We start from the raw sequence: 16615 nt of genomic DNA on the forward strand, positions 1-16615 counted from the left end.
TTTTTCCTTATGTACAAGAACTAACATCGTACACAAGAGATACCACCGATTTCATACACAAAATTTGAAAGTTAGAAGTAGATGATCAGTGCTGGTTGGTATGCCTTGATGTCGAATCCTTATACACTAGTATAAGACACAGGGACGGCATCAAGGCATGCCAATTTTTCCTGAAGCAACGCAAGATGGAATACTGGTAACATACATGTATGTTACTTGAAATGTAACATACAAAAGCGGCGAATTTGGAAATATATATACACATATATATATATATATATATATATATCCAGGAAAAACTGCAAGGCACATTACCGGAGTTAGATGCGTTTATTCACAGGTAAGGTAGCACAAGAGTTCTCCATTATCCTTACGCGTTTCTGCAGCCATGCTGCCTTGATCACAGGAGGAGAAATAAACAATGTTCTGTGTGTGTGAGCGCACCTTTTAAACTCACAAAGTCACATGACTGATGTAAAAGCCTTCATTTCCCACAATGCCTCACACTCTTATTCAGATTTATCGGCTGGATTTTCAATGAATCACAGTACATGTCGAGTGGAATCAAATGTTTAAAGGTGCAGGCAAAGTACAATGTGGGTTAATATTGCCAGTCCGGACTGGATGTTAAATTGATGGATGCCTCCGTGTCCATTGCAACGAGGCTTCCCTGCAGGGTTGGTGGCTCCTGAGACGGAGGGTGTCTCTTTGGTATATATATTAAGGCGGGTCTTCATCACTTATCAGGGAGTGTCTCATCGCGCATGCTGCTTTCTGCTCATTTGCCCGTGATCAAGAACATTTATTGTTTGAAACGCGCTGGGCTCACTATGCAGGTTGGACTTTTACCTGCTGTACTGGAAATCTTGAAATAAAGGCATTTCAACTCTTCGTAGAGGCATCTTTATGTGGGGCAACCTTCGTGTTTGATGTTTAGCGGCTTTGCTCGGCCACAAAGATGCCCGCTGCCTAGCCTGCAGATCTGGCGCTTGGAAGTACCGAGCGCTGAAGAACGGAGGGGCCAATTTGAGATTTGGCGTTATAAACAGTACCGCAGTGTTTCCAGTTCCACCCTCACCCACTGGGGAAATACAGAGTTAAGTTACAGACTGTGGCGGCACCTACACCAGGGGTGAGACACTACGAAAACCAGAATGCCTTGCAGCATACGCCCATTAAGGCGGGTCTTCATCACTTATCAGGGAGTGTCTCATCGCGCATGCTGCTTTCTGCTAATTTGCCTGTGATCAAGAACATTTATTGTTTGAAACGCGTTGGGCTCACTATGCAGGTTGGACTTTTACCTGCTGTACTGGAAATCTTGAAATAAAGGCATTTCAACTCTTCGTAGAGGCATCTTTATGTGGGGCAACCTTCGTGTTTGATATATATATATATTTCCAAATTCGCCGCTTTTGGAGTGCCGTCCGGTAGGCAAGGACGAGAAGTGGACCCAGATATCTGTGCCAATCAAATTTTCTTTATTTTCTCAAATAATCGACCAGCGTGTCCGCCATGACATGTTTCGACCCTCATTCGGGTCTGGATCACATATATATATGCACCAGCAATTCCAACCACTTCCGTTTGGACGGCGAAGCAGGAACTCAGACCGACCACAGCAAAATCAGGCAAGGTAAAGTTTTATTGTTGTTCCTTCACAGCCAGCAAGACGCGTTTCGGGCTTCAAGAGCCCTTGATCATATATATATATATATATATATATATATATATATATATATATATATATATATATATATATATATATATATATATATATATATATATATATATATATATATATATATATATATATATATATATATATATATATATATATATATATATATATATATATATATATATATATATATATATATATAAATATATATAAAGGTTCACAGTTGCCCACTTGCAGGATGCACTCACTAAGCATACTCAAGTTGGGGGAAGACACCCATGCTCCCAGCATCTGCAGAGCCTGACGCGTTTCAGGATTACTCCCTTCCTCAAAGGCTTTTCTGCAGAATGAAAGACTGCCCGCAACAGAACCATCAGCATTTGTCCCTCCTTTATTTCCATATTGTTAATCAAGAAGAACTTCCGCCTATGCCCCTGTGATGTTTTTATAATTTTTGTTTGAAAGGTCTGCCTACAGCCCACTTGGGTTTTATTTGATGGACTATCAGCCCCAGAATGCATTGTGATGCTGAAACTCACCTGAGTATGATTAACAATATGGAAATAAAGGAGGGACAAATGCTGATGGTTCTGTTGCGGGCAGTCTTTCATTCTGCAGAAAAGCCTTTGAGGAAGGGAGTAATCCTGAAACGCGTCAGGCTCTGCTGATGCTGGGAGCATGGGTGTCTTCCCCCAACTTGAGTATGCTTACAGTGAGTGCATCCTGCAAGTGGGCAACTGTGAACCTTTATGTATGTCGGCCGACCCGGTCGAGGGAAGCACCGCCGCAGAAGCTAGCGGTCCCCGCTGCTGGCGCCTTGTTCAGCGGCTCTTGGACTGATGAGCACAAAATTTGAACGGGGATGAACTTCCGCCTATGCCCCTGTGATGTTTTTATAATTTTTGTTTGAAAGGTCTGCCTACAGCCCACTTGGGTTTTATTTGATGGACTATCAGCCCCAGAATGCATTGTGATGCTGAAACTCACCTGAGTATGATTAACAATATGGAAATAAAGGAGGGACAAATGCTGATGGTTCTGTTGCGGGCAGTCTTTCATTCTGCAGAAAAGCCTTTGAGGAAGGGAGTAATCCTGAAACGCGTCAGGCTCTGCTGATGCTGGGAGCATGGGTGTCTTCCCCCAACTTGAGTATGCTTACAGTGAGTGCATCCTGCAAGTGGGCAACTGTGAACCTTTATGTATGTCGGCCGACCCGGTCGAGGGAAGCACCGCCGCAGAAGCTAGCGGTCCCCGCTGCTGGCGCCTTGTTCAGCGGCTCTTGGACTGATGAGCACAAAATTTGAACGGGGAAGAACTTCCGCCTATGCCCCTGTGATGTTTTTATAATTTTTGTTTGAAAGGTCTGCCTACAGCCCACTTGGGTTTTATTTGATGGACTATCAGCCCCAGAATGCATTGTGATGCTGAAACTCACCTGAGTATGATTAACAATATGGAAATAAAGGAGGGACAAATGCTGATGGTTCTGTTGCGGGCAGTCTTTCATTCTGCAGAAAAGCCTTTGAGGAAGGGAGTAATCCTGAAACGCGTCAGGCTCTGCTGATGCTGGGAGCATGGGTGTCTTCCCCCAACTTGAGTATGCTTACAGTGAGTGCATCCTGCAAGTGGGCAACTGTGAACCTTTATGTATGTCGGCCGACCCGGTCGAGGGAAGCACCGCCGCAGAAGCTAGCGGTCCCCGCTGCTGGCGCCTTGTTCAGCGGCTCTTGGACTGATGAGCACAAAATTTGAACGGGGAAGAACTTCCGCCTATGCCCCTGTGATGTTTTTATAATTTTTGTTTGAAAGGTCTGCCTACAGCCCACTTGGGTTTTATTTGATGGACTATCAGCCCCAGAATGCATTGTGATGCTGAAACTCACCTGAGTATGATTAACAATATGGAAATAAAGGAGGGACAAATGCTGATGGTTCTGTTGCGGGCAGTCTTTCATTCTGCAGAAAAGCCTTTGAGGAAGGGAGTAATCCTGAAACGCGTCAGGCTCTGCTGATGCTGGGAGCATGGGTGTCTTCCCCCAACTTGAGTATGCTTACAGTGAGTGCATCCTGCAAGTGGGCAACTGTGAACCTTTATGTATGTCGGCCGACCCGGTCGAGGGAAGCACCGCCGCAGAAGCTAGCGGTCCCCGCTGCTGGCGCCTTGTTCAGCGGCTCTTGGACTGATGAGCACAAAATTTGAAAGGGGAAGAACTTCCGCCTATGCCCCTGTGATGTTTTTATAATTTTTGTTTGAAAGGTCTGCCTACAGCCCACTTGGGTTTTATTTGATGGACTATCAGCCCCAGAATGCATTGTGATGCTGAAACTCACCTGAGTATGATTAACAATATGGAAATAAAGGAGGGACAAATGCTGATGGTTCTGTTGCGGGCAGTCTTTCATTCTGCAGAAAAGCCTTTGAGGAAGGGAGTAATCCTGAAACGCGTCAGGCTCTGCTGATGCTGGGAGCATGGGTGTCTTCCCCCAACTTGAGTATGCTTACAGTGAGTGCATCCTGCAAGTGGGCAACTGTGAACCTTTAGGTATGTCGGCCGACCCGGTCGAGGGAAGCACCGCCGCAGAAGCTAGCGGTCCCCGCTGCTGGCGCCTTGTTCAGCGGCTCTTGGACTGATGAGCACAAAATTTGAACGGGGAAGAACTTCCGCCTATGCCCCTGTGATGTTTTTATAATTTTTGTTTGAAAGGTCTGCCTACAGCCCACTTGGGTTTTATTTGATGGACTATCAGCCCCAGAATGCATTGTGATGCTGAAACTCACCTGAGTATGATTAACAATATGGAAATAAAGGAGGGACAAATGCTGATGGTTCTGTTGCGGGCAGTCTTTCATTCTGCAGAAAAGCCTTTGAGGAAGGGAGTAATCCTGAAACGCGTCAGGCTCTGCTGATGCTGGGAGCATGGGTGTCTTCCCCCAACTTGAGTATGCTTACAGTGAGTGCATCCTGCAAGTGGGCAACTGTGAACATATATATATATATATATATATATATATATATATATATATATATATATATATATATATATATATATATATATATATATATATATATATATACACACATTCATTTTTTTCATGTGAAAGTTTTACAAGCACAGAAATGGCTCCCCTTGCTTGTGTATATTTTAAAAGGGGTAAAGTCCACTTCCAAACACAGAGGCTGCATCAGTGTGCAGGGGTAGTGCAACACACTGCAAGTGTAGCAACGCAACAGTTGAATACACCAATGGGTAAAGCAGGATGGCAGAAACTCCAAAGGCGGTCAAAGTGAAGGCCTGGGCACCACATCAAAACTGAAAAATTCATAGATTTGTAGGTATGAGGAGGAATGAGTAGCCTCTGTCGAGGCGTGTATTCAAAGCACCTCCAGATAAGACAATACAGGGGAATATAGAGGATGAAGGAGAAGCAACTTATGTAGATAAAAAAGATGGTTCTGGAGAGGATTCTGAAGGTACTCTGGGGTCTCGAAGTGGAACGCCTGAAACCACATCTCAGGCCTGAACCCACTGCGATACCTTAGGACTCGTGAAAGCCAAGCTGTTCACACTAGCTTTCGCATGATCAAGCCTCACATTAAGAGCATGACTAATGCATGACGGCCACAAAGGCCAGTCCTCACATCGAATCAGATTTTTCAGCATGCACTCTGGTGAGAAGAGCACCTTGAACCTGCAGTGCGCTGCGCTGTACAAAAAAGTGTAAAAATAAAGCACCAAACTACTGGCAGTTACAATTGTCTGTCACCGTAGCTGGATGCCCTAGTCCATTCAGAGCACTAGCTTCTCAATACCACCAAAAGCGCTTAGAGAAGAGTCTAGCATGCAGTGCTAGACAAAAAAACATGAAATATGTTAATGTATTAAAGTCTGCTGAACGACACACATCATTTGTGGCTTTAATAAACTATGTTAATTGCTCCAAAATGCGGTCATGTATTTGTATGACACAGAACTGGTTCGGGTGCATTTTATTTTTTAAGTGCCGCTCTATACTTTTCTGCAGACAACCTTTGTGCTTAATGATGCACCTCACAGGTTATTCTTCAGCCTGGAGCACCCACAACAAAGGTACAAAGAGGTGCAAACGACCTGCTTTTGGCTGTGGACCCCTCCCCCATACCACCATTTCACCGATCCAACAACTGGCACTGCTACAGGAAGATTATTCAGGAACTCATCTCAACAAGCATTAGTAAACACATTGGGTTTCTCATAGGAGATTAAGCTTTTTTTGTTTTAAGTTGTAGCTTGCTGAGTAGCTGTGCAATATAAGTTACAGGAAGTCTGTTAAAGTGTTATGGCGTGTTTATGTACAAAAAGGCAATATATTGTGGTGTTACTAGGGATATTATAAAGTGGGGAGATTAGGTAAACAATGGTGGACAAAGAAAAAAAACATGTACCTGATAAGTAGGCTTGAAAGTGGTGCAGCTATGGGGAGAATAGATAAAGGGTGGATGAAAAACCATACAAGTACAGCGTAAGTGCTGTTTTTGAAAATCCACAAAAATAAGATTACGAAAAGTAGATGAAAAGAAGTGGTTTGGTTATTGTCCATTGTCCATTGTTAAAAACAAAAACTCTGAAACAATAATCATATGGTAAATATTTGCACTTGCATTGTCATTCGCATTGTGTTACATATGGTTTACAATTTTTCTTCATGTAAACAGTACACTGACATTTTCAATTAATGTGTTACATAATTTGAAGTTTGTATGTTGTAATAAATACTATATTTTTTTCAAGGCACTTTTTATAAGTCCCAGTGCAACTGCACCTGTTGCACCATTGAAATCATGACCCTAGTGCCTGCTGCACAAGTTACTACTTGTGTAACGATATATCTGTAAGAGACATTAGTTAGTGATAGATTCCTTACCTTATTATATCCCCAGGCGTCAGACTGGATCCGGAAAATTTTGCACAGCAATACCCCTGCGCGCCGGCAGGCGTCGTCCGCGGCTCTGCGTCCGTCGTCGGCAGCGCCAGAATGACGTCGGAGTACTTAGACGCCGCCCATGCGCGCGGACGTCAGTTCTGATACACCGCCTTTCCGCGCCAGATACGCAGAGCCATGATGGAACCAACACTGGTGCCATGAAACTAGGGCCCTGAAAGGGGATGACCTTAACCCTAGATATCGGTTCACAGAACGGGGAGGATGGTGGGTCGGTAAGGAATCTATCACTAACTAATGTCTCTTACAGATATATCGTTACACAAGTAGTAACTTGTGCATCTGAAAGAGACACGTTAGTAATAGATTCCTTACCTTAGAATAGATACCCCAGCAATACCAACCCCGGTGGTGGGTCTGCGAACCAATAATCACACCAGAAAGTCCTGGAGGACGGAACGGCCAAAGGATCCATCCCTCTGGACTTAGCTGTCCAGGCAGTAGTGTTGTGCAAACGTGTGCAGCGAGGCCCACGTAGCTGCCTGGCAAATGTCCTGCAAGGGCACTCCTCGGCCCAGGGCAGTGGTAGTCGCCGTGGCCCAAGTGGAATGAGCCCGCAATCCAACAGGGGTCTCCTTCTTAGCCAAGGAGTAGCATGCCTGGATACACAAGATGATCCACCGCGAGATGGTCCGCTGGTGCACCGCTTTCCCCTTCTTAGCGCCCACGTAACCAACAAAGAGTTGGTCATCCACCCGGAACTGGCATGTGCGATCCAAGTAGAATGAAAGCGCACGTTTTGGGTCCAGACGGTGGAGCCGCTCTTCCTCTTTAGAGGGATGCGGTGGCGGAGAGAAGGTGGGCAAGGTGATAGACTGCCCGATATGGAAGGCCGTGACAACCTTGGGCAGGAAAGATGGCTTACTACGTAACACAATCTTGTCCGATGGACAGAAAGGAAAGGAGGAGTACAAGAAAGAGCCTGGAGCTCACTCACTCTCCTGGCAGAGGTGATGGCAACCAGGAAGGCAGTCTTCAAGGTGAAAAGACGAAGAGGACAATTGTGAAGTGGCTCAAAGGGAGCGCACATCAGAAACGTAAGAACAAGGTTCAAGTCTCACTGAGGCATCACAAACGGAACAGGAGGAAATGTGTGTGTGATCCCCTTCAGAAAACGATTTACAAAAGGGGACTTGAACAAAGAAGGTTGATCAGGCAGCCTTAGAAAGGCTGAAAGGGCAGAAATGTAGCCCTTGATAGTGCCCAGAGCAGAGCCCTGCTGGGCAAGAGAAAGAAGGAAGAGAAGAACCTCAGAAAGAGGGGCAGCAAGAGGATCCACAGCCTTTGCTGTGCACCATGCCACAAATCTGTTCCACCTGAAGGCGTATACCGACTTAGTGGAGGGACACCTGGCTGCCAGAATGACATTACAGACGTAAGGAGGCAAGTCAAATGGCCTCAACTGTCGCCGCTCAATCTCCAAGCACGGAGGTGGAGACTGGACAGGTTCGGGTGGAGGACCGTCCCCTGCTGCTGCGACAAAAGGTCCTCCTGAAGAGGCAGACACACCGGGGATCGACTGACATACTGAGTAGCTCTGGAAACCAGTACCTTCGTGCCCAGTCCGGAGCCACAAGCATGACTTGGGCCCGGTCGCGCTTGATCTTCTTCAGCACTCTGGGCAGAAGTGGTATAGGCGGAAAGGCGTATAACAGACCGCAACTCCACACGCGATGAAAAGCGTCGCCGAGCGAGTGCCGCCTTGGAAATTCCAACGCGCAGAACTGATGACATTCCGCATTCTCTTCGGTGGCGAATAGATCTAACCAAGGCTCTCCCCATTGCTGAAAGAGGCCTTGCGCCACGTCCGAGTTCAGACGCCATTCGTGATCCATCATGCACCGACGGCTGAGTTAGTCCGCCCTGGCGTTCAGAGAACCTGCCAGGTGTTTAACCACCAGGGTCACGCCCTGCTGTTCCAGCCTCCTGGCAAAGGGTCCACGACCCCACCCCGCCCTGTTTCTTGCAGTACCACATGGCGGTGGTGTTGTCCGTGAACACCTGCACTACACTCCCCCGGACAGAGGGGAGGAATGCCTTCAGTGCTAGACGAATCGCCCGCAGCTCCAAAAGGTTGATATGGAGCTGTGACTCCCCCGGAGACCAGAGGCCTCTGATCTCACCTCTCCCATATGGCCTCCCGAGCCCTGGAGGGACGCGTCCGTCACAACTACGTGCTCCGGCTGGGGAAGGGAGAGGGATCTGCCACTGACCCAATCGCGGTCCCTGAGCCACCACTGCAGCTGTTTCGCAGTGCACTCCGAGATCAGGACATGGTCGGAAAGGTTGCCCTGATGCTGGGCCCACTGAAACTTCAGGTCCCACTGCAGAGCCCACACCCGCCACCGAGCGTGATGCACCAGAAGGATGCAGGAGGCCATCAGCCCCCTAAGCCGCAGCGTCAACCTGACCGATACCCGGGATAAAGGCTGAAAGAGTGGAATCATAGCCTGAATATCCCGGACCCGCTGTTCGGGAGGATAAACCCGAAACTGCGCCGAGTCGAGACCCACTCCGATGAAGAGGAGCTTCTGAGAGGGACACAGGTGTGACTTTGGCACATTGATGGAGAACCCCAGCTGATGCAGGAGATCTGCCGTCGTCTGGAGGTGGCTGACGACTGTCTGGGGCGAGCCCGCCTTCAACAACCAGTCGTCGAAGTAGGGGGAAGACTGAAACCCCTACACTGCGCAGATGAGCTGCGACTACCGCCATCACCTTTGTGAAAACTCGTGGGGCGCTGGTAAGGCCGAAGGGGAGCACGGTAAATTGAAAGTGCTCGTGGCCAACCGTGAACAGCAGGTAGCGCCGGTGGGCCGGCAGGACGGGGATGTGGAAATAAGCGTCCTGCAAGTCCAACGCTACCATCCAGTCTTCTGGGTCCAGGGCAGCTAGGACCTGAGCTAGTGTCAGCATTTTGAACTTCTCCTTCCGAAGGAACCCGTTGACGTTCCGTAGGTCCAAGATAGGGCGTAGGCCCCCTTTGTCCTTCTTGGGTACCAGAAAGTAGTGGGAGTAGCAACCACACCCTACTTCTGGCCCAGGAACACGCTCGATGGCCCCCTTGGCCAAGAGGGCCGTAACTTCCTCCTGCAGAAGTCGCAAATGATCCCCCGATACTCGGTGGCATTGCGGTGGCATGGCTGGAGGGGTCGCCTCGAAGGGGAGGGAGTAGCCCCTTTGGACGATTTGCAGCACCCACCCGTCCAACGTGACATTGCGCCAGTGGAAGAGGTGATGGTGAACCCTGCCACCCACTGGCGTCACATGGGCCTGAAAACATGGACTAGGAAGGTTTTGAAGCAGGTGCTGCGGAGGGAGGTGTGGACTGGGCTCGCCGCTGTCCCCGACCGCCGTTACGGCGGTTTCCACCGCCACCACCGCACTGCTGAACATTCTGCTGTGCATGGCTGGCAGCTCGTGTGGGGGCGCCCCTTCCGTGGCCACGAAAGGAGCGAAAGGGACCAGATTGCTGGCGTGGGGCCGAGAGGCCCAAGGACTTGGCCGTAGCGCTGGAGTCCTTAAAACTCTCAAGCGCATGGTCTGCCTTGCCGCCAAAGAGGCGACGGCCATCGAATGGCATGTCCAGAAGAGTGGACTGGACATCGGCCGAAAAGTTGGCGGTCCTCAACCAGGCGTGGCGTCGAACCGCCACCGTCGTTGCCATCGCCCTGCCCAGTGAGTCCGTGGTATCCAGCGCACACCGGATGGAATATCGCGCTGCATCTCGACCCTCCGCAAGGGCTTGGGCGAGTTTAGCCCAGACCTCCTCCGGGCATTGTGGCAGCACGTCCGCGACCGTATCCCACAGGGTGTGGGAGTAGCGGCCCAAGAGGCATGCGGTATTGACAGACCGCAGTCCCAAACTCGGGGACGAGAACACTTTCTTCCCGAATTGTTTATACCTCTTGGATTCCCGATCGGGCGGGGCCGTCGGGAATGCGGTCTGGGAAGAAGAGGCCTGGATGACCAAGCTCTTGGGGGTGGGATGGGTGGACAAAAAGCAAGGGTCGCCTGGATCCGGGCGGTAGCGTCTGGCCACGTTCCTAGCCACAGGCGGACCTGAGGCGGGCTTGGACCAAGTGCCCACAAGAACGTCACACAAGGCCTCATTAAACGGCAGCAGCGGCTCACTGGAGCTTGCCTGCGGTCTAAGGACCTCAGTGAGGAGGTTAGTCCTCACGGCCGCAACAGGGAGCTCAAGGTTTAAGGCCTTGGCCGCCCTCGTCAACACTACACTGTAAGCAGCCCCCTCCTCCGTAGCCACGGTGGGAGGGGAGACAAATCCAGTGTCTGGCCCAAGCTCATATGTCCAGTCCTCTTGAGACTGGCATTCCTCTGCCAGAGGGTTAGCAGACCCTCCCAATCACCTTCGTCACCCATCTCCTGTAGAACAGGTTCAACAGACGGGGCCTCCTCATGGAAATAAAAATCTCCAAAGGCCGTCGGAAGTGGCGCCGTTCCGGCGCCAGAGTCGGACCGAAGGGAACATTGGGGACGGCGTCCACAAGGGGCGCCGGGGGTGACATCCGCGGGGCCAGCGCCGGTGAGGGCGTGAGGTCGACCGGCGACGACCCGGATCCGGAAGCAGATCCGGTGAGGACCTGCGGCACAGGGACCGAAGTCGCCGGCGGCGCCGGGGCCTAAGCACCCGACGGCGTCGAGGCCGAAGCACCCGACCCGCTAGGGCCTCCAGCCGGGGCCGCTGGGCCCGAAGGCGCCACAGGACCCGGCTGAGGAGGGAGGGACCTCATGGCCATGAGGTACCGCTCGACCTCCTCCGGCGTCACGCCATGCCCAGGGACCCGAAGGTGTGGGGCAGGTGGCGACGCCTGCGACTCAGTCGGAGCCGCGTGGGTGAAGTCACCCGAACCCCCGGCCGCATCGCGCGAGCGTCGGGGTGGGTCGGAGGAACGATGACGCCTCTCCGACCTCTCATGCCTCTGACCCGAGGACTTGGATCCCGATGTCCACTCCCGGAGCTGCGAGGACTCCGACCGCGCGACCGGTCCCTCGCCCTCCCGTGGGACTGGGACCTGGAGCGGCGCGGGGCCGACTGCCGGAGCTCGAGCCGCTTGCGGGACCGCTCACATCTAGCTTTCGACGTCAGGGCCCGGCAGTCGGAGCAGGTACGGTCGTCGTGGTCAAGGCCTAAACACTTCAGGCACCGGCGATGGGGGTCGGTAACCGACATCAGTCGGTCGCACTTGGAACAGGGTTTGAACCCGGGCATCCCTACCGGCACCGTCGGAGTCGAAGACTCGAGTAGAAAAATGATCAAAAAGATCGAAAAGTTTAGTAAAAAAAGACTACGGGGTAGAGCTTCTCCGGATCTGCGCTAGCTGGCGCGGAAAAAAGAATTGACGTCAGCGCGCATGGGCGGCGTCTAAGTACTCCGACGACGTCATTCCGGCGCTAACGACGCCGACGACGGACGCGGAGCCGCGGACAACGCCTGCCGGCGCGCAGAATATTGCTGTGCAAAATTTTCCAGATCCAGTCTGACGCCTGGGGATATTCTAAGGTAAGGAATCTATCACTAACGTGTCTCTTTCAGATAGATAACTTCACTTTGCCTGTTTTAAGAATGTGCAGGTAGTTTCTTTATATTATAAAACAATGAAAATGCAGGAGGCTGTTTAAAAACACTTTGGACAACTCAAACCCCTTTTAGCAATTATTAACCTACAATGCCAGGCATAAAGCGAGGTAAATTAGGCAAAGCCTTTGCCTGTTTTAAGAATGCGCAGTTGATGTTCTTTAGATTATATAACAATTAAAATATAGGAGGCTACTTAAATTACTTTGGCGAACTCAAACCCTTTTCAGCAATTATAAAGCTAAAATACCATGGGTTAAAAATATGCAAATAAATATGGATGCACTTTACATACACGGAAAGATAAACGGCAAAACTCTCACTATTGGGAAGTAACTCCTGCTTCAGTATTGTTCAATTACCACGTTGCTTAGTCATATGGCCAAAGGAAAAGACAGCAAACGATAGAACACATTTTTTGTGCTATAACAAACCAATCTGTATAGTAAAGGCCAGTTCAAAAAAAGCCAGTCTTACCACCTACCTGCTTACTAAGCTAAACGCTCAGTGTTAAAAAAGTGGAAAACTCGCACCAAAGAAGAAAAAAAATGATTTTGAATTTAGAAGTATTCCAAAATAATATATACTTTCAGGAAAAAAAAAAAGAACAAATCCTACACAGTCATCCAACATGCTTGCTCACAAAGACAAGCTTTGGCACAATGCAACAATGCCCAGCTGCTGGAATTTTTGAATTCACTGCTCTTGAAACTATACAGCCTGCCTACCTGGCCAGTAGAAGCAGGCCGCAATCACAAAACTTGAGGAATACTTTTAGAACAAGCACATGACCCGGTGTACAATCCAAGACTCTGCTGCAGTTGTCTGCAACGAACAAGTTACTTGCCTTCGGTAACGATATATCTGTAAGAAACAGTAGTTAGTATTAGATTCCTTACCTTAGAATATCCCCAGGCGTCAGTCTGGATCCGGAAACTTTTGTGTAGCAGTACCCCTGCGCGTCGGTAGGCGTCGTCTGCAGGCGTCCCCCGCGGCTCCGCGTCGTGATGACGTCGCTGGAGTATATAGACGCCGCCTCCGCGCGCTGGCGTCAGTTCTTTGCACACAGCTTTTCCGCGCCAGAACACGCAGAGCCATGTGAGAACTAACACTGGTGCCATGTGAAACTAGGGCCCTGAAAGGGATGTCCTTAACCCTAGGTATCAGTTCGCAGAACGGGGAGGATGGGTGGGGCGGTAAGGAATCTAATGCCAACTACTGTTTCTTACAGATATATCGTTACCGAAGGTAAGTAACTTGTTCATCTGAAAGAAACAGGTTAGTATTAGATTCCTTACCTTAGAATAGATACCCCAGCAATACCAACCCCGGTGGTGGGTCTGCGAACCAATACAATCCTACACCAGAAAATCCTGGAGGACCGAACGGCCAAAGAAGCCGTCCCTCCGGACTTGACTGTCCAGGCAGTAATGCCTCGCAAAGGTGTGCAGCGAGGCCCACGTAGCCGCCTGGCAAATGTCCTGCAAAGGGACTCCCCGGCCCAGGGCAGTAGTAGCCGCCGTGGCCCGAGTGGAATGGGCCCTCAGCCCAACAGGAGGCTCCTTCCGAGCCAAAGAGTAGCATGCTTTGATGCCCAGGACGACCCACCGAGAGATGGTCCGTTTCTGTACCGCCCGTCCCTTCTTCTCACCCACGTAGCCAACAAACAGTTGGTCATCCACCCGGAACTGGGGTGTGCGATCCATATAAAATGAAAGTGCACGTTTTGGGTCCAGACGATGGAGCCGCTCTTCATCCTTTGAAGGATGCGGAGGCGGGAAGAAGGAGGGTAAGGTGATGGACTGCCCGATGTGAAAAGCAGAAACAACTTTGGGCAGGAAAGAAGGTCTAGTTCTAAGAACCACCTTGTCTGGATGAATGGACAAGAAAGGAGGTTTCACAGAAAGAGCCTGGAGCTCACTCACTCTCCTGGCAGAGGTGATGGCAACCAGGAAGGCCGTCTTTAAAGTCAGAAGACGTAGAGGACAGGAATGAAGCGGCTCAAAGGGAGCGCACATCAAGAAAGTCAGAACCAGGTTCAAGTCCCACTGAGGCATCACGAACGGAACAGGTGGATACATGTGCGTGATGCCCTTCAAGAATCTCAGTACAATAGGGGACTTGAACAAAGATGGCTGATCAGGTTGCCGTAAGAAGGCGGAAAGGGCAGAAAGGTAGCCCTTGATAGTGCCCAGAGCAGAGCCCTGCTGGGCAAGAGAGAGAAGAAAGAGGAGAACCTCGGAGAGAGGGGCAGAAAGGGGATCCACAGCCTTTGCTGTGCACCATGCCACAAATCTGTTCCACCGGCAGGCGTATACCGACTTTGTGGAGGGACGCCTGGCTGCCAGAATCACATCACAGACTTCAGGAGGCAAGTCAAATGGCGTCAACTGTCGCCGCTCAATCTCCAAGCATGGAGGTGGAGACTGGACAGGTTCGGGTGGAGGACCGTCCCCTGCTGCTGCGACAGAAGGTCCTCCTGAAGGGGCAGGCGGATCGAGGGACCGACTGACATGCTGAGTAGCTCGGGATACCAGTACCTTCGAGCCCAGTCCGGAGCCACAAGGATAACTTGGGCCCGGTCGCGCCTGATCTTCTTCAGCACTCTGGGCAGAAGTGGTATAGGTGGAAAGGCGTACAACAGACCGCAGCTCCACTCGCGCCAAAAGGCGTCGCCGAGCGAGTGCCGTCTTGGAAACTCCAACGCGCAGAACTGATGACATTGCGCATTCTCTTCTGTGGCGAATAGATCTAAACAAGGCTCTCCCCATTGCAGAAAGAGGCCTTTCGCCACGTCCGAGTTCAGACGCCATTCGTGATCCACTGAGCACCGACGGCTGAGTTCGTCTGCCCTGGCGTTCAGAGAACCTGCCAGGTGTTGAACCGTCAGAGTCACGCCCTGACGTTCCAGCCATTGCCAGAGGCGCAGAGCCTCCTGGCAAAGGGTCCACGACCCCACTCCGCCCTGCTTGTTGCAGTACCACATGGCGGTGGTGTTGTCCGTGAACACCTGCACCACACTCCCGTTGACAAACGGGAGGAATGCCTTCAGTGCTAGGCGAATCGCCCGCAGCTCCAACATGTTGATATGGAGCCGGGACTCCGCCGGAGACCAGATGCCGTTGATCTCCGCCTCTCCCAAGTGGCCTCCCCAGCCCTGGAGGGACGCGTCCGTCACAACCACGTGCTCCGGTTGGGGAAGGGAGAGGGATCTGCCTCTGACCCAATCGCAGTCCGTAAGCCACCACTGCAACTGTCTCGCAGTGCCCTCAGAGATCAGGACATGGTCGGATAGGTTGCCCTGATGCTGGGCCCACTGAAACTTCAGGTCCCACTGCAGAGCCCGCATCCGCCACCTGGCGTGATGCACCAGAAGGATGCAGGAGGCCATCAGTCCCAGAAGCCGCAGCGTCAACCTGACCGAGACCCGGGATAACGGCTGAAAGATGGGAATCAGAGCCTGAATATCCCGGACCCGCCGTTCCGGAGGATAAACCCGAAACTGCGCCGAGTCGAGAACCGCTCCGATGAAAATGAGCTTTTGAGAGGGACACAGGTGTGATTTCGGCACGTTGATGGAAAACCCCAGCTCGTGCAGGAGGTCTGCCGTCATCTGGAGGTGGTGGACGACTGTCTGGGGCGAGCCCGCCTTCAACAACCAGTCGTCGAGGCGCAGATGAGCTGCGACCACCGCCATCACCTTCGTGAACACCCGTGGGGCGCTGGTAAGGCCGAATGGGAGCACGATAAACTGAAAGTGCTCGTGGCCTACCATGAACCGCAGGTAACGCCAGTGGGCCGGCAGGACGGGGATGTGAAAATACGCATCCTGCAAGTCCAACGCTACCATCCAGTCTAGTGGGTCTAGAGCAGCCAAGACCTGAGCCAAAGTCAACATCTTGAACTTCTCCTTCCAGAGGAAGCCGTTGACGTTCCGTAGATCCAAGATAGGACGCAGGCCCCCCTTGTCCTTCTTGGGTACCAGAAAGTAGTGGGAATAGCAACCACACCCTACTTCTGGCCCAGGAACGCGCTCGATGGCCCCCTTGGCCAAGAGGGCCGTAACTTCCTCCTGCAGAAGTGTCAAGTGGTCGCCCGACACACGGTGGTTCTGCGGTGGCATGGCTGGAGGAGTGGTCACGAAGGGGAGGGAGTAGCCCCTTCGGACGAGCTGCAGCACCCACCTGTCCGATGTGATAGTGCGCCAGCGGGAGTGGTGATGGCGAACCCTGCCACCCACTGGCGTCACATGGGTCTGAAAGCTCGGACTAGGAGGAATTGGAGGCTGCTGCGGGGGGAGGTGTGGCCTGACCTCGCCGCTGTCCCCGACCGCCACCACGGCGGAATCCACGGC

The 16615-nt window shown here is 51.2% G+C and overlaps 1 protein-coding gene across 2 annotated transcripts in view; it reads right to left on the minus strand.

Annotated features, from left to right (window-relative positions):
• The window catches only part of KIF20B (kinesin family member 20B), a 608549-nt gene that overhangs the window by 77715 nt on the left and 514219 nt on the right, over positions 1-16615 (minus strand). The gene's annotated exons all lie outside the window — the stretch shown is intronic.

Source organism: Lissotriton helveticus, chromosome 5_1 (assembly GCF_964261635.1).
Source record: "Lissotriton helveticus chromosome 5_1, aLisHel1.1, whole genome shotgun sequence".
Classification (NCBI taxonomy): Eukaryota; Metazoa; Chordata; class Amphibia; order Caudata; family Salamandridae; genus Lissotriton; species Lissotriton helveticus.